This window comes from Phyllobates terribilis, unplaced genomic scaffold (genome assembly GCF_046119375.1).
Source record: "Phyllobates terribilis strain yellow unplaced genomic scaffold, ASM4611937v1 Scaffold_5__5_contigs__length_657084704, whole genome shotgun sequence".
NCBI lineage: Eukaryota > Metazoa > Chordata > Amphibia > Anura > Dendrobatidae > Phyllobates > Phyllobates terribilis.
The window spans coordinates 139,670,423-139,694,634 of record NW_027362765.1 but is presented as its reverse complement, the minus strand read 5'-3'; positions in this window follow the sequence as shown (position 1 = coordinate 139,694,634).

Genomic DNA, 24,212 nt, shown 5'->3' with positions numbered 1-24,212 from the left:
GTTACAAGCTGGAAGCATTGCAGTACTGCCTCCGCCAAGCGGCAACAGGCTGTGCTGAAACTCATAAGCTTAGGTGATAAACCTCACACTGCTTGTGAGTTGTGGACAGCTGTGAAAGAGCAGGCAGATCTGTGGCTGAGACCGCTGAACCTACATCCCGGCATGGTCGTGTGTGACAATGGCCGTAACCTGGTGGCGGCTCTGAGGCGAGGTGAGATCACACACGTACCATGCCTGGCTCATGTGCTTAACCTCGTGGTTCAGCGGTTTCTTAAATCGTACCCCGAGTTGCCAGATTTGCTCGTGAAAGTACGCCGCCTGTCAGCTCATTTTCGCAAGTCGGCTACAGCTTCCGCCGCCCTTGCTGTGTTGCAGCAGCGTTTGCAGCTTCCGGCACACCGACTGGTGTGTGATGTCCCCACACGTTGGAACTCTACCCTCCACATGTTGCAAAGGATTTGTGAGCAGAGGAGAGCAGTTGCGGAGTACCAGCTGCAACAAGGCCGTCGATATTCAGGTCAGACTCCACACATAAGACCTCAGGAGTGGACCTGGATGTCTGACATATGTACCATCCTGACAAACTTTAAGGAGGCCACCAAGATGGTGAGTGGCGATGACACCATCATTAGTGTCAGCATCCCACTTGTCTGTCTTTTGCAACGCTCTCTGCAGAGGATTAAAGAGGAGGCATTGCAGCCAGAGTATGATGAGATGGATCAAGAAGCCGTAGCGGGCGATTACACACAGCCCAGCCTCATCTCATCCCAACATGCATTGGGGGACAATGAGGGAGAGGAGGAGGAGGAGGAGAAGGAAGAACAGGAGCTGCTATTATGCGTTGTAGACGGTAGTACCTGTACAAGTGTCATACCGTCGGTTCAGCGTGGGTGGCCTGAGGACAGGGGGGAGGAGGAAGAGGAGGAGGAGAGCATGGTCAGTCGTCATCTTGGTGAGGACACGGAAATCTTGCCCGTTACCAGTCTGGCACGCATGGCTGACTTTATGTTACGCTGCCTTAACCGTGACCCTCGCATTGTCAAAATGTTGGGTGACAGTCATTACTGGTTGGTGACACTTGTAGACCTCCGCTACAAGGAGAACTTTCACTCTCTTATTCCTGAGGTGGAGAGGTCTACAAAAATGGGGCAGTACTAGAAGGCCCTTGCTGCAGAACTCTTAAAAAAATTCCCATCTGAACACGCTAGCGGCAGAGGTCACAGTTCGTTGCCCAACCAAGGCGTACAGGCGAGAGATATGCAACTCCAATCCAGCAGAGGCAGGGGAACACTGTCAACGTTCTGGGACAGTTTTCTGACACCCGCCCAGCTTACAGGCCCTGAGGCGCGGGGTACTCTCACAAGGAGTGGAAAGTTTCAAAAGATGGTGAGGGAGTACCTTGCCGACCGTACCAGCGTCCTCCGTGATTCCTCTGTGCCTTTTAATTATTGGGTATCCAAGCTGGACACTTGGAATGAACTCGCTCTGTACGCCTTGGAGGTCCTGGCCTGCCCTGCCGCTAGCGTGTTATCGGAGCGTGTTTTTAGTGCCGCTGGGGGAATTATAACTGATAAGCGCACTCGCCTGTCAACTGACAATGCTGACAAGCTGACCCTTATCAAAATGAACAAGGGCTGGATTGGGCCAGACTTCTCATCACCACCAAATGACAGCAGAGTAACATAAAGTCAAATCCACTGTGATATTTCGGGAGGTGTATTCACATGCACCGCTTCACACCCACACATGGGTATACGCTTCCTCGTTTCGGCTGTTTTATCTTCTTCTCCTTATCCTCAGCCTCCACCACCACTATACCACCAGGGTGCCAGCATTGCAAGTTCCTCTATCCTTATTTTTGGCAGCTTTTGCTTGCAAGGCATAAGCAAATACTATGGGACACCCACTCCCCAATAATGGGACTTATGTTTGTAATATGCTGTACTGCATGGCTCTTGTAAGGGGCATTGCAAGTTGCTCCATCCTAATTTTTGGCAGCTTTTGCTTGGAAAGCATAAGCAAATACTATGGGACACCCACTCCCCAATAATGGGACTTATGTTTGTAATATGCTGTACTGCATGGCTCTTGTAAGGGGCATTGCAAGTTGCTCCGTCCTAATTTTTGGCAGCTTTTGCTTGCAAGGCATAAGCAAATACTATGGGTCACCCACTCCCCAATAATGGGACTTATGTTTGTAATATGCTGTACTGCATGGCTCTTGTAAGGGGCATTGCAAGTTGCTCCGTCCTAATTTTTGGCAGCTTTTGCTTGCAAGGCATAAGCAAATACTATGGGACACCCACTCCCCAATAATGTGACTTATGTTTGTAATATGCTGTACTGCATGGCTCTTGTAAGGGTCATTGCAAGTTGCTCTGTCCTAATTTTTGGCAGCTTTTGCTTGGAAAGCATAAGCAAATACTATGGGACACCCACTCCCCAATAATGGGACTTATGTTTGTAATATGCTGTACTGCATGGCTCTTGTAAGGGGCATTGCAAGTTGCTCCGTCCTAATTTTTGGCAGCTTTTGCTTGGAAAGCATAAGCAAATACTATGGGATACCAACTTCCCAATAATGGGACTTATGTTTGTAATATGTGTAACGGATCTGGGAGGCGGAACCTCTGAGCAACTATACAAGGGGGCGGTCCTTGTAAGGAAGCGGGTGGCTCCCAGGGAAGACGGGCAGGTAGTCACGGCAAGTGACAGGGGCAGTCTCTGGGTAGAAGGACGGGTACTCACGGCAAGTGACAGGGACAGTCTCTGGGTAGAAGGACAGCAGGCAGGTGACTGGTGAGCGCTCCCAGGTGAGCGGGCGAGAGTCTCTGGACAGGCAGGTGGTCACGGCAAGTGACGGCAGAGCCTCCAGGTAGGCTAGCAGGCAGGTAGCAGGTGAGCGCTCCTAGGTGAGCAGGCGAGAGTCTCTGGACAGGCAGGTTGTCACGGCAAGTGACGGCGGAGCCTCCAGGTAGGCTAGCAGGCAGGTAGCAGATGAGCGCTCCCAGGTGAGCAGACAAGAGTCTCTGGACAGGCAGGTGGTCACGGCAAGTGACGGCGGAGCCTCCAGGTAGGCTAGCAGGCAGGTAGCAGATGAGCGCTCCCAGGTGAGCGGGCAGGCTGGTCCATAGACAGACTGACAGGTGTCGGAAGGCAGACCGTCGGACCGCAGGCTTGCAAGCAGGTAAACGGATATCAGGCAGGTATCAAGCAGGAATCTGGCAGGTGACTGGCAGGTAACAGGCAGGAATCTGGCAGGTGACTGGCAGGTAACAAGCAGGAATCTGGCAGGTGACTGGCAGGTAACTGGTAACGGGACCTGAGGGCTGAAGCAGAGTGAAGGCTTTGCAATAACATTGCTCGGGCACCTCCATTTTGGAGGAGGTGCCTTATATATGGTGAAGTCCTCCGGGGACTCCTTAGGACGGCGCGCGCGGCCCCTTTAAGAGAGGGGGAGCGCGCGCGCACCCTAAGCACCGTGGCCGGGAAGCAGCGCGCACTGCCAGCAGAGCGGGAGGAAGACGCCAGGCACAGAGCGGAGAGGTGAGGGGAACAGCGTCCCTGCCTAGCAGGAGGCAGGGACGCCGACGCTACAGTACCCCCCCCCTTTAGGCCCCCCCTTTTTTAGGCCAGAGAGAAATTTATCAAGGGTGAGAGGGGCATGGATGTTCTCCCGGGGCTCCCACGTTCTCTCCTCAGGACCAAACCCCTTCCAATCTACCAGAAAAAAGATTTTTCCTCTTACCCTTTTGGTGGCCAGAATGTTCTCTACCTCAAACTCGTTCTCAGCGGAAACCGGAGCAGGAGGCGTACCTGTAGACTTGGAAAAAGAGTTAAGTACCACGGGTTTGAGGAGAGATACATGGAAGGAGTTTGGGATCCGTAAATTGGCCGGGAGTTTTAATTTATAGGCCACCGGGTTGATCTGTTTGATAACTTCCAGTGGGCCGATGAACCGAGGCCCTAACTTGTAGGAAGGAATCTTGAGCCGGACATATTTGGACGAGAGCCAGACTTTATCTCCAGGACGGAATTGTGGAGGATCCAGGCGTTTCTTGTCAGCGTGTTTGTTCATCCGCTCGTACGACTGAAGGAGTGCAGATCGGGTACTCTCCCAAATGGAGGAGAATTCGCTAACGAGAGATTCCGCAGCCGGATTGTCCACCGAGGTGGAGACGGGAAATGGGATCCGAGGATGCTGACCGAAGACTACAAAAAACTGGGATTTGGAGGAAGATTCGCTCTCGTGATTATTGTAAGAGAACTCGGCCCATGGTAGGAGATCCACCCAGTCCGAATGCTGGGCATTAACGAAGTGCCGGAGGTAACTGGTCAGGTTCTGATTAGTGTTGAGCATTCCGATACTGAAATATCGGGTATCGGCCGATATTCGCGGTATCGGAATTCCGATACTTAATTCCGATACTTTTACAATATCGAATACCGGAATCGGAAGTTCCCATAATGCCTGCGCTCTGCAGTGTCTCTGAAGGATGACAAGCTGGATGGCAGCGCTCAGCTGAGATCCAGCCTGTCATCACAATGCCATCCCAGCGTGGGAGAATTCTCCTGATTGTTTAAAAGCCGGCGGGCGGTAAAAAGCCGCCGGCTTTTAAACAATCACACGGCCCCATACTGCTTCCCGGCAGCCTCCCACCCCGATCCTCCGCTCCTCTCGCCACCTCCAATCCCAATCGTAAGTTAGGACCGGGCGGGGAGCACAGCACCAAGGAGCGGGGAGCGAAGGACCCGGGCGGGGAAGCCGGCAGAGAAAAGACTTCACCTCCGGCTTTCCCGTTCTGTGCTGCGCTTTCCTGCCGGTTATTTCAAATGAACAGCTGAGGTATCAGGTGATGCTGATCAGCTGTTCATTTGAAGTCGCCGCGGTGCCCTCAGAGGGTTCATGTGAGTTCATGCTTGACTGCATTGCATGAACTCACATGAACTTTCCCATGGCCACACAGGTCAGCCTCACCTCCCAGACGATCAGCCCGTCATGATTGGTGTGTGTGGGTGTCTGCGAGTGTGTGCGGTGTCTGTGCGATGTCTGCGGGTGTGTGTGGTGTCTGTGCGATGTCTGCGGGTGTGCGCGATGTCTGTGCGATGTGTGCGGGTGTGCGCGGTGTCTGTGCGATGTCTGCGGGTGTGTGCGATATCTGCGAGTGTGTGCGGGTGTGCGCTGTGTCTGTGCGAAGTCTGCGGGTGTGCGCGGTGTCTGTGCGATGTCTGCGGGTGTGCGCGGTGTCTGTGCGATGTGTGCGGGTGTGCGCTGTGTCTGTGCGATGTCTGCGGGTGTGTGCGTGCAGGCAGACATAGGCCGATGTGACACTACTACTCCCATCGGCCTATGTCTGTCCCCTGTCCACTCCTGCCAGCAGGATCAGCTCGATGGGAGCAGTAGTTCCCATCAGCCTGATCCTGCTATTTAAATTGCCCTACTGTGTCCCCAATAAATGTTAAATACATGTCATTGGTGGCCAGTGGTTACCTACAATAAATTAGTTCATACATTACCTGTCCCCGCCGATCGCCACCTAAAGTAAAGTAAAAAATAAAAAACTACACCTATACTCACCTAGACACCTAATTCCCCGAAGCCATCGATCTCCTGTAATAAAATGTAAAATAATAAACCACAACCTTATCCTTACCCCTCCGTAGCAGTCCACGAGTGTCCCACGAAGATCTCCAGTTCAGAGCAGCCACATAGAATGTGACCGCTCTGAACCGCTGCCGCCGCTAGAATGACGGGGCCGTAAAGCAGCCCCGTCACTGCATAAGCGGGTTCACCGGAGTTCAGGCAGCGCAGCTCCGGTCAGCTCCTTTACGGCCCTGCTGTATCGTGATAAATTCCCACGGTACAGCAGTGCCGTAAAGGAGGTCTCCGGAGCTGCGCTGACTGAATGCACTCCGGTGACCTCAGTCAGTGGCTCCCGCTGCCGGGAGCGGACGTGTTCCCGGCAGTGTGAGCTTACAGCAGCCATGCACAGCTGTCACCATCTCCAGATGTGACAGCTGTGCATGGGAGATCAGCGCAGGAACGTGGACAGGTAACTATTTTTTTTTTTTTAGTAAACTAAGAATTAAATAAAATGGTGTGTTTTATTTCAAATAAATTATTTTTTTCTGGGTGTAGTGTGTTTTTTCTTTTTAACACTTTGTAGGTTAGTAATGGGGGTGTCTTATAGACACCCATCATTACTAACATGGGCTTCATGGCAGCTGGCGCTGACATGAACCCCAGCCCTATTACCCCCTGCCACCGCACCAGGGCAGCGTGGAAGAGCGAGGCTAAGTGCCAGAGTTGGCGCATCCTATGGATGCGCCATTTCTGGGGCGGCTGACGGCTGGTGTTTCTAGCCTGGGAGGGGGCCAATATTCATGGCACCCTTCCTGGGCTATTAATATCAGCCCTCAGCTGTCTGCCTAGCCTTTGCTAGCTATTAAAATAGGGGGGACCCCCACGTCATTTTTTTTGGGGGGTCCCCCATTTTAATAGCTAGTAAAGGCTAGGTATTCAGCTGGGGGCTGATATTAGTAGCCTGGGAAGCTCCGTGGGTATTACCCCCTTCCCAGGCTTCAAACATCTGCCCCAGCCGTCTGCTTAACCTCCGCTAGAGACTAAAATTATGGGGGATCCCACGCCAATTTTTTTTTTTAAATAAATCCTTTATTTTAACACTAAATGACATTTGAGGAGTTAATAAAGATGCAGTCCCTAAATTATTATTTATTTTTTAAGAAATTTTTCCCAAAAATTTTGACGTGGGCTTTGCTATATTTTTGTATGCCAGCCAGGTACAGCATCCAGCTTCTATGAACGCGCCATTTTCCGGGGTGGCTGCGGACTGCAATTTGCAGCGGGGGGGGGGCCCAGAAAGCTTGGGCCTCCCTGCGCTGCAGATTCCATCCCCCAGCTGCCTAGTTGTACCTGGCTGGACACAAAAATAGGGCGAAGCCCCACGTATTTTTTTTTTTAATTATTTCATGAAATTCATGAAATAATAAAGAAAAAAAGGGCTTCCCTATATTGTTGTGTCCGGCCAGGTACAAATAGGCAGCTGGTGGTTTAGGGGCAGCCCGTTCCTGCCTGCTGTACCTGGCTGGACCCAAATATAGTGCGAAGCCCCACGTCAATTTTTTTTTAATTATTTCAGGAAATTCATGAAATAATTAAAAAAAAAATTATGTGGGGCTTCGCCCTATATTTGTGTCCAGCCAGGTACAGCAGGCAGGAACGGGCTGCCCCCAAACCACCAGCTGCCTATTTGTACCTGGCCGGACACAACAATATAGGGAAGCCCTTTTTTTAAAAAAATTATTTCATGAAATAATTTAAAAAAAATTGACGTGGAGCTTCACACTATATTTGGGTCCAGCCAGTTACAGCAGGCAGGAACGGGCTGCCCCCAACCACCAGCTGCCCATTTGTACCTGGCCGGACACAACAATATAGGGAAGCCCTTTTTTTCTTAATTATTTCATGAATTTCATGAAATAATTAAAAAAAAAAATACGTGGAGCTTCGCCCTATTTTTTGGTCCAGCCAGGTACAACTAGGCAGCTGGGGCTGGAATCCGCAGTGCAGGGAGGCCCAAGCTTTCTGGGCCCCCCCCCGCTGCAAATTGCAGTCCGCAGCCGCCCCGGAAAATGGCGCGTTCATAGAAGCGCCATCTTCTGGCGCTGTACCCAACTCATCCAGGGCCCTGGTGCGGTGGCTCACTGGGTAATAAAGGGGTTAAGGCCAGCTTGGCATTATCAGCTGGCCCTAAGCCCGAAATTCATGGGGTCTCGCCAATATTAGACATGACCGCTATGAATTTCTAGTAAAGTATTTAAAAAAAACACAACACCCAGAATAAAGTCCTTTAATTGAAATAAAGACACAATTCTTTATTGTTCTAAATTAAACTATACTTACCATCACGCCCATTCCAGCTGAAGCCAACGATCTCCTGCAATAAAAGAAAAATAATAAACCAACATCATCCTTACCTTTCCATGGTTCCCACGACAGCTTCAGCTCTGCTACATCGAGATGACAGGCTGGACCGCAGCAGAACGCTGCCATCCAGCCTGTCATCCCGCACACACTGAGAAGCGCAGGCATGCTTGCGCTCCTCAGTGTCTCTCTGTGACGGCATAAAGATGAGCCGAGGTCATGTCCAATGAACTCGGCTCACCTCATGCACGTCACTGACAGCGTGGGAGAATTCTCCTGCACTCAGCGCTTCAGCGTGAGAATTTTCCCACGCTGTCAGTGACGTGCATGAGGTGAGCCGAGTTCATTGGACATGACCTCGGCTCATCTGGATGCCGTCACAGAGAGACACTGAGGAGCGCAAGCATGCCTGCGCTTCTCAGTGTCTGCGGGATGACAGGCTGGATGGCAGCTTTCTCCTGCGGTCCAGCCTGTCATCTCGATGTAGCAGAGCTGGAGCCATCGTGGGAACCATGGAAAGGTAAGGATGAGATTGCTTTATTAATTTTCTTTTATTGCAGGAGATCGTTGGCTTCAGCTGGAATGGGCGTTATGGTAAGTATGGTTTAATTTAGAACAATAAAGAATTGTGTGTTTATTTCAATTAAAGGACTTTATTCTGGGTGTTTGTGGTTTTTTTTTAACTTTAACTATGGGGTTAGTAATGGGGGTGTCTTATAGACGCCTCTCCATTACTAACCTGGGCTTGATGTCAGCTGGCATTATAAGCTGACATCAACCCCAGCCCTATTACCCCACTGCCACCGCTACAGGGCAGTGGGAAGAGCGAGGCTAAGTGCCAGAATTGGCGCATCCTATGGATGCGCCATTTCTGGGGTGGCTGACGGCTGGTGTTTCTAGCCTGGGAGGGGGCCAATATTCATAGCTCCCTTCCTGGGCTATTAATATCAGCCCCCAGCTGTCTGCCTAACCTTTGCTAGCTATTAAATTAGGGGGGACCCCACGTCATTTTTTTGGGGGGGTCCCCCATTTTAATAGCTAGTAAAGGCTATGTATTCAGCTGGGGGCTGATATTAGTAGCCTGGGAAGCTCCGTGGGTGTTACCCCCTTCCCAGGCTTCAAACATCTGCCCCAGCTGTCTGCTTAACCTCCGCTAGAGACTAAAATTAAGGGGAACCCCACGCCAATTTTTTTTTAAATAAATCCTTTATTTTAACATTAAATGACAAGTACAGTAATCAACACTGTCACTGTACTTCATATATATGTGACTGACATGTTTCTATCTATCTAATCTATGTATGATTCTCTATTCCTTCTATTCTAAATTGTCGGGTACAGATGCTGAATTGCCGGCCGGCTTTCTTAAAGAGACGGTGCATGAAAACACTATTATTTTTTTAAATAAATCCTTTACACTAAATGACAAGTACAGTAACCAACACTATCACTGTACTTATTATATATGTGACTGACATGTTTCTATCTATCTAATCTATGTGTGATGCTCTATCTTTCTGTTCTAAATTGTCGGGTACCGCTGCTGAATTGCCGGCCGGCTTTTTTAAAGAGACGGTGCATGAAAACACTATTATTTTTTTTAATAAATCCTTTACACTAAATGACAAGTACAGTAAGCAACACTGTCACTGTACTTCTTATATATGTGACTGACATGTTTCTATCTATCTAATCTATGTGTGAAGCTCTATTCTTTCTGTTGTATATTGTCGGGTACCGGTGTATGCCGCTGATGAATTGCCGGCTTTTCGCATAATACATTCTACATTATTCTTAGTTGTTTTACTTCATGTAGAATTAACCTACAAGGAAAGAAAGGGTTTATTTTCATTCCGATATTTGTGTCCCATTGACTTGCATTGGTTTCCGGTATCGGCGATATCCGATACTTTTTGATAATCGGTACGATCCAATCCGATACGATATTTCCTGATATCGGAAGGTATCGCTCAACACTAGTTCTGATTGATCCGCTCCACTTGACCATTGGACTGTGGATGGTAAGCGGAGGAGAAGTCCAGAGTGACGTCAAGCAACTTACATGTGGCTCTCCAGAAGCGTGAGGTGAACTGAACCCCACGATCTGACACGATGTGGAGGGGCAGGCCATGGAGACGGAAGATGTGGCGGATAAAGTCTTTAGCCAGTTCGGGTGCAGACGGGAGACCCGGCAGGGGAATGAAGTGCGCCATCTTGGAGAAGCGATCAGCGACCACCCAAATGACCGTACAACCGGCAGAGACAGGAAGATCCGTTATAAAGTCCATAGCAATATGCTGCCACGGGGCAGCAGGTACTGGAAGAGGAAGAAGGCGACCGGCTGGCAGGTGTCTCGGAACTTTGTTGCGGGCGCAGGACACACAGGCAGAAACAAAGTCTATTACATCCTTGTGCAGGGTAGGCCACCAGTAATGCCGGGTAACGAGCTGGAGGGTCTTTTACTGACCGGCGTGGCAAGCTAGCTTAGACGAGTGACCCCAGTGTAGGACCTTCTTCCGATCAGGTACAGTTACGAACGTCTTACCGGGAGGGAGACGATTTAGATTCACGGGAGCCACTTGCATTACTCTGGCGGGATCAATTATGTGCTTAGGTTCCTCCTCTAGATCAGATACCAGGAAGGATCGGGACAAGGCGTCAGCTTTGATGTTTTTGTCTGCCGGGCGAAAATGAAGAACAAAATCAAAGCGGGCAAAAAACAAGGACCACCGGGCTTGGCGCGGGTTAAGTCTCTGGGCGCTCTGAAGGTAAGCCAAGTTCTTGTGGTCTGTGTAAATTATTACCGGGTGAAGAGCCCCCTCGAGCAGGTAACGCCACTCCTCCAGTGCCAGCTTAATGGCTAACAATTCTCGGTCTCCAATAGAATAGTTGCGCTCAGAAGAGGAGAAGAGTTTGTAGAAAAAAACGCAGGTTAACATTCTTCCGGAAGATGACTTTTGGGTAAGTACCGCCCCGGCTCCGGAGGAGGAAGCGTCAACTTCTAGGAAGAATTGTTTGTTGCCGTCTGGACGATGCAGCACCGGGGCGGAGGAGAAGGCCTGTTTTAAGGAAAGAAAGGCCTCCTCAGCTTCGGGCGGCCATCTTCTGGGATTAGTACCCTTACAGGTGAGCGCAGAGATAGGGGCAGTCCGGGAAGAGAAGTGCGGTATGAAGAGGCGGTAATAGTTGGCGAAGCCCAGGAACCGCTGAATAGCCTTCAACCCCTCTGGTCGGGGCCACTTCTGGATGGCAGACAGTTTCTCAGGATCCATTTGTAGGCCGGTCTGAGAGATTATGTAGCCCAGAAATGGAAGAGAGGTCTGCTCAAAGATGCACTTCTCATATTTAGCGTAGAGGTGGTTCTGCCTGAGCCTGAGCAGGACCTGACGAACATCCCTCTGGTGAGTAGGAAGGTCCGGAGAGAAGACCAAGATGTCGTCCAGGTACACCACCACGCAGGAGTAGAGAAGGTCACGGAAGATGTCATTGACCAACTCTTGAAAGACGGCAGCAGCGTTACAGAGACCGAAGGGCATTACAAGGTACTCATATTGGCCGTCCCGGGTGTTGAATGCCGTCTTCCACTCATCCCCCTGACGGATACGGACCAGGTTATACGCCCCACGGAGATCCAGTTTGGTGAAGATTCTAGCCCCCCTCAGGCAGTCAAATAATTCAGGAATGAGCGGGAGGGGGTATTTATTCTTCACTGTAATCTGGTTAAGGCCTCTATAATCTATACATGGATGGAGTGAGCCGTCCTTCTTTTTGACGAAGAAGAAGCCTGCTCCAGCCGGGGAGGTAGATTTCCGGATAAATCCCCGGGCCAGATTCTCCTCAATATATTCTGACATGGACCGGGTCTCCGCTGCGGACAAAGGGTAGATACGCCCACGGGGAGGAGTAGAGCCGGGTATCAGGTCGATTGGACAATCGTATGGTCTATGAGGGGGTAATGTCTCTGCTTCTTTTTTATTGAAGACATCCGCATAAGACCAATAGGGAGCCGGTAGACCGGGTAGATTGACTGGGGTAGGAGAAGGACGAGCAGGATGAACGGGAACTAGACAAGTCCTATGGCAGTCCTGTCCCCAGCGAAGGACTTCTCCGGTCTGCCAGTCAAGCACGGGTGCATGTTTCTGGAGCCAAGGTAGGCCTAACAAGAGTGCGTGAGAGAGTCCAGGCAGAACATGAAAGGAGATGCTCTCAGAATGCAGCATTCCCACCTGCAGAGTTATGGATTCGGTGATGAGTTGGATGGGATGTGGTAAGAGGCCCCCATCCACAGTGGCGACAGATAAAGGTACGGCCAGAGGTTTGGTGGGAATGCGGTATTTCTCTACCAGAGACTGAGAAATGAGATTTCCAGCAGCTCCTGAGTCAAGTTGAGCCAGTTCGAAATAGCGGTTCTCTCCGCAGGTGATAGAGACTGACAGCATCAGAGATGGAGAGGGTTTACTTTTGTCTAGGGCGACCTCTCTGAGCGATCCTAGACACAGGCGTTTCCCGACCTCTCTGGGCAGGAACGGATCCGGTGCTCCTTACTGCCACAGTAGAAGCAGCTCCCCTCGGCACGGCGTAAGTCTTGACGGGTTTTGACCATCTTGGTCTGGTCGACCTGCATAGGCTCAGGTGAGTGTGCCTGGGGAGTAACGGAGGGAGTGACGGGTTTCTGGAAGGTGGGGGCTAGACGTGGAAACCTCCTCTCAGGGGTGACCTCTTTGGCGCGCTCCAGGAATCGGATGTCAATCCGGGTGGCAAGTGTTATTAAGTCGTCGAGAGTTGTAGGAATGTCCCGACCGGCGAGTTCATCTTTAATACGGCCGGACAGACCCTCCCAGAAGACAGACACCAGAGCGTCGTTATCCCAGGCCAGCTCCAAAGCAAGGGTACGGAACCGTATGGCATATTGGCCCACGGTGAGATCTCCTTGACGGAGGCGTAGCAGAGACGATGCGGATGAGGTCTTCCGTCTGGGTTCGTCGAAGACTTTCCGGAAAGCCGTGAGAAAGGCTGGCAGGTCGGACACCAGGGGATCTCCTCTCTCCCACAGAGGATTTAGCCAAGCCAGAGCCTCCCCCGAGAGGTGGGACATGATAAAGGCTACTTTGGACCGGTCGGAGATAAACTGGTGGGACAAGAGTTCAAAGTGCAGGGTGCACTGGTTTATGAAGCCCCGAGCTTGAGCGGAGTCACCTCCGAAACGAGGAGGTGCAGAAAACCAGGGTCCGGGACAGGATACCATGGTATTGGTGGGCAGCGGCGCTGCCGGGTTGCGAGTCATGACACTAGCAGTGGTTGCTGGTGGAGCAGACAGAGTGTCCAGGCGAGAGTTGACACTCCGCAGGTGACTCAGGATGGACTCCTGTTGGGACCTCTGACGGGACAGTTCATGACATAGGTCCGAGAGCGAGGGAGCTTGGGTGCCACCGGATTCCATGGCCCGAGCAAACTGTAACGGATCTGGGAGGCGGAACCTCTGAGCAACTATACAAGGGGGCGGTCCTTGTAAGGAAGCGGGTGGCTCCCAGGGAAGACGGGCAGGTAGTCACGGCAAGTGACAGGGACAGTCTCTGGGTAGAAGGACGGGTACTCACGGCAAGTGACAGGGACAGTCTCTGGGTAGAAGGACAGCAGGCAGGTGACTGGTGAGCGCTCCCAGGTGAGCGGGCGAGAGTCTCTGGACAGGCAGGTGGTCACGGCAAGTGACGGCGGAGCCTCCAGGTAGGCTAGCAGGCAGGTAGCAGATGAGCGCTCCCAGGTGAGCAGACAAGAGTCTCTAGACAGGCAGGTGGTTACGGCAAGTGACGGCGGAGCCGCCAGGTAGGCTAGCAGGCAGGTAGCAGATGAGCGCTCCCAGGTGAGCGGGCAGGCTGGTCCATAGCCAGACTGACAGGTGTCGGAAGGCAGACCGTCGGACCGCAGGCTTGCAAGCAGGTAAACGGATATCATGCAGGTATCAAGCAGGAATCTGGCAGGTGACTGGCAGGTAACAGGCAGGAATCTGGCAGGTGACTGGCAGGTGACTGGCAGGTAACAAGCAGGAATCTGGCAGGTGACTGGCAGGTAACTGGTAACGGGACCTGAGGGCTGAAGCAGAGTGAAGGCTTTGCAACAACATTGCTCGGGCACCTCCATTTTGGAGGAGGTGCCTTATATATGGTGAAGTCCTCCGGCCATTGGCCGGGGACTCCTTAGGACGGCGCACGCGGCCCCTTTAAGAGAGGGGGAGCGCGCGCGCGCCCTAAGAACCGTGGCCGGGAAGCAGCGCGCGCTGCCAGCAGAGCGGGAGGAAGACGCCGGGCACAGAGCGGAGAGGTGAGGGGAACAGCGTCCCTGCCTAGCAGGAGGCAGGGACGCCGACGCTACAATATGCTGTACTGCATGGCTCTTGTAAGGGGCATTGCAAGTTGCTCCGTCCTAATTTTTGGCAGCTTTTGCTTGCAAGGCATAAGCAAATACTATGGGACACCCACTCCCCAATAATGGGACTTATGTTTGTAATATGCTGTACTGCATGGCTCTTGTAAGGGGCATTGCAAGTTGCTCCGTCCTAATTTTTGGCAGCTTTTGCTTGGAAAGCATAAGCAAATACTATGGGAGACCCACTCCCCAATAATGGGACTTATGTTTGTAATATGCTGTACTGCATGGCTCTTGTAAGGGGCATTGCAAGTTGCTCCGTCCTAATTTTTGGCAGCTTTTGCTTGGAAAGCATAAGCAAATACTATGGGAGACCCACTCCCCAATAATGGGACTTATGTTTGTAATATGCTGTACTGCATGGTTCTTGTAAGGGGCATTGCAAGTTGCTCCGTCCTAATTTTTGGCAGCTTTTGCTTGCAAGGCATAAGCAAATACTATGGGACACCCACTCCCCAATAATGGGACTTATGTTTGTAATATGCTGTACTGCATGTGACGCGCCCCCTGGGCCGTGTGTACACATGTGTGGGATACCCGGTGCCGGGTCTCTGGGGTCTGTAGTCTCCGTGGCGGTGACCCGGTCCCGTGGCTCAGGCTGGTCAAACCAGTGGCAATCTTTCTTAGGTTTTGAGGTTAATTGTCCGACTGCGCCACCCGTGGATTGCGGTCAGGGAGTACCACCGCTGCGAGGCAGACCGCTGAGGCTGGTGTTGTGTGCGCAGCAGAGAATGGGATAACTCCCCACGGGAGGAGTATAGCCTCAGGGCAGTGAGTGTGGATGATGGGGGTGATGGTGCACGAGCGCAGCAGGAACGACTCAGAGTCTTTGCAGTGCAGTTCAGGGTCTTTACTGATGATTATAAGGTAGACCCTCCCGGGAGTACTGGCTAGCATAAGAGGCCTGGTCAGTCTGTGAGCAAGCAGGTGTTCCCCTGGCCAGGTGGAGTTGTAGGCCTCCCCGTCTGTCTGCACTCTTCCTGGCTACCTTGCTGTAAGCGGGTAGAGGTAGCCCACGTCCCTGAGTGTACCGTGTAGTGCTCACCCGTATGGCTGGTGACTTGGGGCCTTCTGTTAGCCTCCGCTCCACGACGGCGGTGCTGGTCCCTTGCTTGTGACTGAGCCTCCGGGCTTCTATGGCCAGAGGACCTGAAATCCCCTGCCGGCTGGTTTCTGCTGCTGGATATATAAGTCCTCACAGCCTCGGACTCCTGTGTCCGGTTCCTATTGTCTTCTGCCAGGGCGAGCTCTGCTCAGCTTCCAGCCCCTGGTCTTTAGCTCCTAGCTCCTACAGAGCTCCTTGCTGTTACTTTCCCTTGCTCTCACTCTGACTCTGACTGTTCTCTGTTCTCTGACTCACTCAACCCCGCCCTAGATCCAGTTTATAAGGGCAGAATTCTCCCCTCCCAGGACTGGGGCAGGAGGATGTTGCATGTTTAAGGGATCCTGACCAGGAAACCTCCCACTTGCTCTCCGACGTAATATCTCTATTACTGTGGTGACCAGACCCCTGGGGTGCCACACATGGCTCTTGTAAGGGGCATTGCAGTTCCTCATAATTTTTGGAAAGCCTTCCATTCACTGCTTAGGCCAACAGTGCACAGGAGACCCAGTTGCTATAAATGGAAAAAAAGGTTTAGTTAACGCCCTCTGACCTCCATGTCATTTCCAAGGGGCATTGGAGTGCCTCGAAATTTTTGGTAGGCATTGCACTCACTGTATGCCCTATAACTGTGTAGCCGAACCGCTCCTTTTGTTACAGAAACATATCCTACAAGACATATCTGGTTGACTGGCCTGATATTGATGTGAATGGTCCCTGTTCCTCCTGCTCTTTCTCCTTTGCCACTACCTCATCCATCATTTATCACCTGAAGCTTTGTTTTAACGGGAGTCATAGAACTTGGATAGTAGCAGGAAAACATCCAGCAATCCTCGGAGGAGGTAGGATATGCGCCAAAACGCTGACCACCTCAGGCCTAGCCGCTACTACATACATGCGCTTGCATTACAACAAAACAAAGCAGATGCTAACTTCTATCATCCTCATCATGCTCCTCACCTTGGCACTCTCAACTCCCCTGATGGAGAAGCCAGGGCCCATCGGAGGAGTCTGATAGTCCGGTGGGCTCGGCCAATGCTGCCCTAAAGCAGGCCAGGCTAAGAGAAGTGTGGGAAAGGTTACCGGGACAAATAGGGGTGGCTGGGGACCGAGTATGGACACCCGGCCACCCCCTGGAGGCTGGGGAGCAAGCGGGGACACCCGGCCACCAGGCGGCTGGGGACTGAGTATGGATACCAGGCCGCCGACACAGCCATGGCGTGGTGGCCAGATTCCGCCTCCACATGCCTAAAAGGCCCAATTTAAAGTGCAAGCAAGCAGTATGGTATTGCAGCCTGGGGGTGGGTGGGTGGCTGGCTGCATACTTGCGCTTGCATTGCAAGGAATGGGAGAGGTACAATTGAATACTGCCTTGGGACAAGGACTTGAATGGGGATAGCTGCAATTCTGCAACGACAGGTGCAAGGTGGGAGGCATCTTCGCATGTACCATGAACAGGGGTTTGACATGCACACACTACAGCGGAATAGGCTCTCCTTCCCACTAAATGCACTGGGGAGGGCACAGGTAATGTTTTGGTATACGCGCTTAATCTTATGTATAAGGCACACCAGGACAAATAGGGGCGGCTGGGGACTGAGTATGGATGCCTCACTGCCGAAGCAGCCATGAGGTAGTGGCCAGCTTCGGCCTCCTCCAAACTAAAAGGCCCCATTTCAAGTGCAAGCTAGCGGTATGGAATTGCAGTCTGGGGGTGGGTGGGTGGCAGGCTGCACACTTACACTTGCATTAAAAGAAAACATAGCAGATGCTAACTTCTGTCATCATCATCATGCTCCTCACCTTGGCACTCCCAACTCCACCGATAGAGAAGTCAGGGCCCACCGGAGGAGTTTGGTTCTCTGGTGGGCTCGTCCAATGCTGCCTAAAGCAGGCCGGGCTAAGAAAAGTGTGTGGGGGGATGTTCCAAGGAGAAATAGGGGCGGCTGGGGACCGTTTATGGACACCCGGCTGCCCCCAGGCGGCTGGGGACCGTGTGTGGACACCCGGCCACGGGGCGGCAGGGGACCGAGTATGGACACCCGGCCGCCGGGCAGCTGGGGACTGAGTATGGATTCCAGGCCGCCAACACAGCCATGACGTGGTGGCCAGATTCCGCCTCCACATGCCTAAAAGGCCCAATTTCAAGTTCAAACAAGCAAGCAGTATGGTATTGCAGCCTGGGGGTGGGTGGGTGGCAGGCTGCATACTTGCGCTTGCATTGCAAGGAATGGGGGAGGTACAATTGAACACTGCTCTGGGACTAGAACTTGCATGGGGATAGTTGCAAGTCTGCATCTTCTGATGCGGCAAGGATCACTTATGATGGGCACACTTTTAGACAGTGACCTGGGAGTCAGAGATGCTTCCAGGGGTCTTCCCCATGCTGTTCCCATGTCTTTTCAGCACTTTATGCATGTGTCACACAGCACATGGCCAGATAAGGTTGTAAAATGTTAAAATGACATTTCCCGGTGAATGCATTTGTCATAGTTGAAAGCAATACAAAAGTGCAAAAACGCATAAAAAATGCTACTTGCGAACATAGCCGAAGGTGTGGAGGAGTATTTTTGTTTTTGGTCATTTATTTTAACTTATACACAAGTCTTTTCCCTGGAAAGGATGTTCCTTAACATATTTCACAGGAAAAAAGTTTCACTTTCGTTTTTGAACGTTTTATTGTGAGCCCGTAAAAGTGGCTTAATACCTCTGACCAAGTTGTTGACAGCAGTGACCTGGGGGTCAAAAATGCTTCCTGGGGCGATCCCCATGCTGTCCCCATGTCATTTGAGCACTGTCACTATCGTTTTGGGCACTTGTTAGGCTTTTAAAAGACTGCCGGGGGTGCCACCGCAAAAATGCTCGAGTCTCCCATAGACTAACATTGGGCTCGTTGCTCGGGTCGAGCACCCGAGTACCACGGCGAGCTCGGCCCGAGCTTCGAGCACCCGAGCATTTTAGTGCTCGCTCAACACTACTAAAGATGCATACCCTTTACCACGCATAGAGGAGTCCCTAGCTGCCTTAAAGTCTGCAAATTACTTTTCCACCCTTGACCTCACTATTGGGTACTGGCAAGTAGCTGTGGCTGAGGAGAATCGGGAGAAGACGGCCTTCACCACCCCGATGGGACTCTGCGAGTTCAACAGTATGCCGTTTGGACTCTGCAATGCCCCTGGAACGTTCCAGAGATTGATGGAGTGCTGCCTGGGACACCACAACTTCGAGACTGTGTTACTTTACCTGGATGATGTGATAGTGTACTCCAGAATGTCCAAGGACCACTTGAAACACCTGGCAGAGGTATTTGAGTCACTGTCCCGGTACGGGATGAAGTTGAAGCCCTCAAAGTGCCACCTGCTCAAGAGAAAGGTACAGTACCTGGGGCACATTGTCAGTCCGGAAGGGGTAGCACCAGACCCGGAGAAAGTCACAGCCATCCAGAAGTGGCCGGAGCCGAAGAACCTCAAGGAGGTGCGTCAGTTTTTGGGACTAGTAGGATACTACCGGAGGTTTGTGAAAGACTACACCAAGAAAGCAGCTCCTCTGCAAGACCTCCTGGTAGGGCAGTCCCCCAAAGGCAAAAAAAACCCCATTCCACTGGGGTAAGGAGCAAGCAGAGTCGTTTCAGGAGATGAAGGAGATCCTGACAGGTGATGAGATCCTAGCCTATCCTGACTACAGCCAACCGTTCCTGCTGTATACAGATGCCAGCAACAAAGGATTGGGCGCTGTTCTAAGTCAGAAGCAGAATGGCCAAGAGAAAGTGATCGCATACGCAAGCAGGAAGCTCCGCCCGACTGAGAGAAATCCAGAGAACTATAGCAGCTTCAAGTTGGAGTTCCTGGCCTTGGTCTGGGCCATCACTGAAAGGTTCAAGCACTATCTGGCCTCCAGCAAGATCACTGCCTTTACTGATAACAACCCCTTGACCCATCTTGAAACAGCTAAGTTGGGGGCACTGGAACAACAATGGATGGCTCGGCTGTCAAACTATCAATTTACAATCAAATACCGGGTGGGCTGCAAGAACGCCAACGCCGATGCCTTGTCTAGGATGCCTCACCAGTCAGACACAGAAGAAGAAGTGGATGACTTGGAAGAGATTGAGCTACCTGCCTTTCACCGGAATGGGATGATCCACGAGCAACGAGCCTCCAGGAAGCAGCGTGGAAAGGCGTTAAACCCCTGCCTCACCACAGCTGGAAAGAGACCCAAGACAGTGACCCGGTTGTCAGCCATATCAAACAGCTGATAACCCAAGAAGGTGCCTCCCTGGAGAAGGATGCGTCTCTGCAAGCAAAGCAGCTGTGGAATGAGAGAAGCCGGCTGTTTATCTACCGTGAGAAGCTGTGCCAGAGGTACGTTAATCCAAAAACTCATGAGATGGTATTGCAGATAGTGGTCCCGAAGACACACATCCAAATGGTATTAGAAGCTTACCACGATCAGGCGGGGCACTTTGGCTGGTAAAAGCTAGAGACCCTGCTGAAATGTCGATTCTACTGGGTAGGAATGCGCAGCTCCATTGAGAGGTGGTGTCTGGACTGTGGATCCTGTGGCCTAAGAAGAAAAGACTTCAGCAGCCAGAAGGCACCCCTGCAACCCATCAAGACGACTCGGCCCCTGGAGATCGTGGCCCTGGACCATGTCAAGCTCTCCCCCAGCAGGTCAGGGTACTCCTATGCTCTGACCATGGTGGATCACTACTCACGTTTCCTGGTGGTCGCCCCCGTCAAAGACCTGACGGCAGAAACAGCAGCAAAGACGTTCCAAGCGTATTTCTGTAGACCCCATGGTTACCCTGAGCAGGTGCTGACGGACCAAGGCCCGGCCTTCGAGGCTGAGTTGTTCAAGGAGTTCTGCCATTTGTACGGCTGTAAAAAGATAAGAACTACACCAGTTGTGTCCAGACTTACTGAAACCCCAAGAAAAAGTGCCTCTCACAACCCAGGAAGAACCTAAGGAAACAGTGATCCACACTGACCTAGGAGACTTCCCAGCGGATTGGCCTCAAGTAGGAGGTGCAGTAATTATTCCAGTCCTCCAATTCTATGAACAGCCAGAAAACCCTCCACAGCAAGTTGAACCTGTAAGTGCTGCAGAAGAGCCAGCTCAAGAAGTATCCCTGCATGAAGGATCCCCGGTAGGAGTGGAGCAAGAGGGCCCAGCCAATGGTGAACTTGCCAGTCCAAGAGAGAGGTTAAGGCAGTTTTACAACTTGGTCACACGTAGAGCTGGTAGAGTAACTGAGAATACAGACACTGACACCCCACAAACCACCGCACTACGCAGATCAATACGCAGCACGAGAGGTAAACCCCCTGTCAGGTACACTCAGTAGATAGTCAAGATTTCTGAAAGTGTAGATAGTTACCCCTGGGGTATTGTGTATTTTCATGCATATTACTTTATGTTCTACCTAATAACTCCTTTCCTTAATTACCTAAGAACTGCGTGGCTGAGGACTGTGTGCAGCCCAAAAACTGCTTTTGTATATAATTGCGCTCCCTGGAGTGCCCCTTTAGGTGACCTCAGAAGGAAAACCTGTCTGGAGTGGCTCTCTTGGAGGTCCAACATGGGATCTTCATGCCCTGCAGCCACCCCAGGGCCTACGTTGAGGGTTTAGGACAGGTCCCTCAAAACCACCAAGTACTCTATCCTGTGAAATGGACATCCTTCTTGGGAACCTCACCACAAGAGACTTGAGTTCTGAGGACACTCTGTATTTGTTATACTGTTATGTAACGTTTAAGATTCGTGCCTCCCATAAAGGGAAGATTGTTTTTGTATTGTTTACGTTTACTATTGTTATTGTTTTATAAAATGTACTTCAGCCCGGGAGTGCTGAGTTTAACTAGGGGGGAATGTGACGCCCAGCTGCACTTGGTATCACAGATCCTAGAAGGGCGTATTGATGGATTCCTCCACAAGAGGCCCCCATAACCATTCACACATCTCCACCTTCCACCTCAGACCACCAGAAGGAGCCCGTTAGGGATAGATAAATAGGGAAGGTGAAGCCAGGCAGCAGTTAGTCTAGACTGGAGTCGACAGAGAGCAGAAGTCTGTTGAGAGAGTTCCTGCAATAGAAGCCTGAGAGAGGTTAGTCTGCAGTGGAGCACAGTCGAGACTCAGTTGTAGCTCAGAGAAGTGAGCTTAGGTGTGCCGGCGCCATAAGATTAGTGAAGCGCGGCAAGCTGCCGTTAGTGTGAATAGCCTAGTGAGGGCCCGAGTAAGCCGAAGGCGAGTGGAGAGTTAGTACGTAGGGGGCAGAGGAGCTTAACCAGCTCACCCCGAAGAAGTTACCGGACACCGGGTCCGAAGCTTACCGGGAACTCCACGACCCAGTAAGATATAACCAGAATCCCTGGAGAACTACAAGTCCCAGGATCACTAAAGTGCTGATACATAACTGAGCCAGGAGACACATAGGCCCCACAGCTATGGTGCGTGTACTCCAAGAAAAGGCCCTACCACAAGGTCAGCCAGCGCAGAACAGAGACAAAGTTAGGCCTAGCTCCAGGCAGGTCAAAAACTTACTACGCAGAAGCAAGAAACAGGAGGCCCAAAACCCGCTCATTGGGGAGGATCCTGACATGCACCCTTCACCCTACAGTGCTCCGGGACATGCCTGAATTTCCATCAGTAAAAGGTACTGAAGTGACTATCGTGTCTGTCCCTGTTCTTGCTCGGACCCGGCTGGGTCTCGTCTGTCCTGCATTCCCCTTCATACACTGCCCTGAGGCCTAGCTCCACCTGTGGGGAGCCATACCATTGAGCTGCCTTATCACCGGCCTCAGTGGACTGCGCAGCGCTGGTGATCCTCACCAGATGCCACAGGTGGCGTCACAAACTTTTATAAAATAAACACCTATTAACGCTTTTAAAAAGTGACCCCAGGGTACGGGCCCGGGAGCCGACCACCGCGACATCCCCAAGGCAAAGGCCCGGGTACCGAGTCATCCCCATCCCCTGGGCTAGTCAGAAGCAGGTCACTGAAAAAGCAGTGACCTGTTATTCAAAGACTGGAGGCAGGCGGAGGGGCTGGGGAATCACAGACAGGGAGGAGAAGACCCAGTGAACTGTCCAGCCCCAGTGCACCGAAATTTAATTAGCAGAAAACTTCAATGGTGATTAAAGAAGAACAATAAAGCAGATTTATTCACCAAAGAGATCATTGTAATCTGTATTGCAGCACAATTACAGCTATGTCTTTAATTTACAAAATCATGCTGATGACGCGCCCAGGGGATGGGGACGACTACTCGGCGCCGGGGCCTTACTGTTAGTTTTGGGGGATGTCGCGGGGGTCAGCTCCTGGGCTCGTACCCTGGGGTCACCCTTAAAAAGAAGGGGGGAAGTTATATGGGATAGGGAATGTTCGTGACGCCACCCGTGGTGTCTGGTGAGGATCACCAGCGCTGCTACAGTCCTCTGAGGCCGGTGATCAGGCAGCTTAGTTGGTGCGGCTCCCCACAGGTGGAGCGGGGCCTCAAGGCAGCATAGGAGAAGGGATGCAGGACAGAGGGGACCCAGCCAGGTCAGTGGAAGGGTAGAAGAATAGGCACGCACACCGGAGTTTACTTCAGTACCTTTACTGGTGGTGTTTCAGGCACGATCCAGGGCACTGTAGGGTGAAGGCTGCATATAAGGACTCTCCCCAGTGAGCGGGTGTGGGGCCTCCTGTTTCTTGCCTTTTCCTGATAAGTTTATGACTTGCCTGGAGCTAGGCCTAACTTGGTCTCTGTCTTGCATCTGCTGACCTGGTGGTAGGGCCTTCTGTTGGAGATCACACTCCCCAGTCTCTTGGACCTTCGTGACTCCTGACCCTGGTATAACGGTCAGCTTTTGGTGTTCCTGGGACATATAGTTCACCAGGGGTTCCGGTTGTTTCTGCTGGGCCTAAGGAATCCCTGCAGACGCGGACCAGGTGTCCGGTAAATGGTCTGGAAGTGAGCTGGCTAAGCTCCTCTGCCCCCAATGTAGCTCGCTTACTCCACTTGCCTTCGGCCACGCTCGGGGCCCTCACTAGGCTTCACATTGGCAGTAGGCCTCGCTATTCTTCGCCGCTCTTTTGGCGTCGGCACGTCCTAGGCTCACTAACTGAGCTCACTGAGTCTGTACTGACCTGACAACCTCTCTGGCTGCAGCAGACTGACTTTAGACTGCGACTCCAGGCTTCAGATTGACTGACCTGCTTATCTCCACCTTCCCTTTATATATCCCTAATGGGCTCCCGGTGTGAGGTGGAAGGTGGAGGTGTGTGAATGCTATGAGGGCCTCTTATGGAGGAATCCATCCATGCACCCCTCTGGGATCTGTGGCACCAATGCGCAGCAGGGCGCCACACTGACAGGTTCTTTTTAAAAGGTTTTCCCAAAGATAAGCAGATAAGAGTTTGCACCACTGCCAGGATCCCCAGCAATCTACTATAGTAGTGTAGGGATCCTCCAGCAAGTTTTCAGTTATTCTGCGGCGCCACCACAGGAGAAAGTGTTACAAGTAAGTATTATGCCGGTCTCATTGAAATTCATGATCTAACAATGTATAATTTGCTAATAAGAAATTTAATAATGTGTTTTCTTACTCAGACAACACATTTAACTGTTTATACTGTATATTCCAATAGCACTAGGTGGTTTTCTTTGATTTAAAAATAACTGACTACTTTCATCTATATACAATCTACCTACAGCTACATGAATATTTTCAGGATTATTTAAGGATAGCAAAATGCTA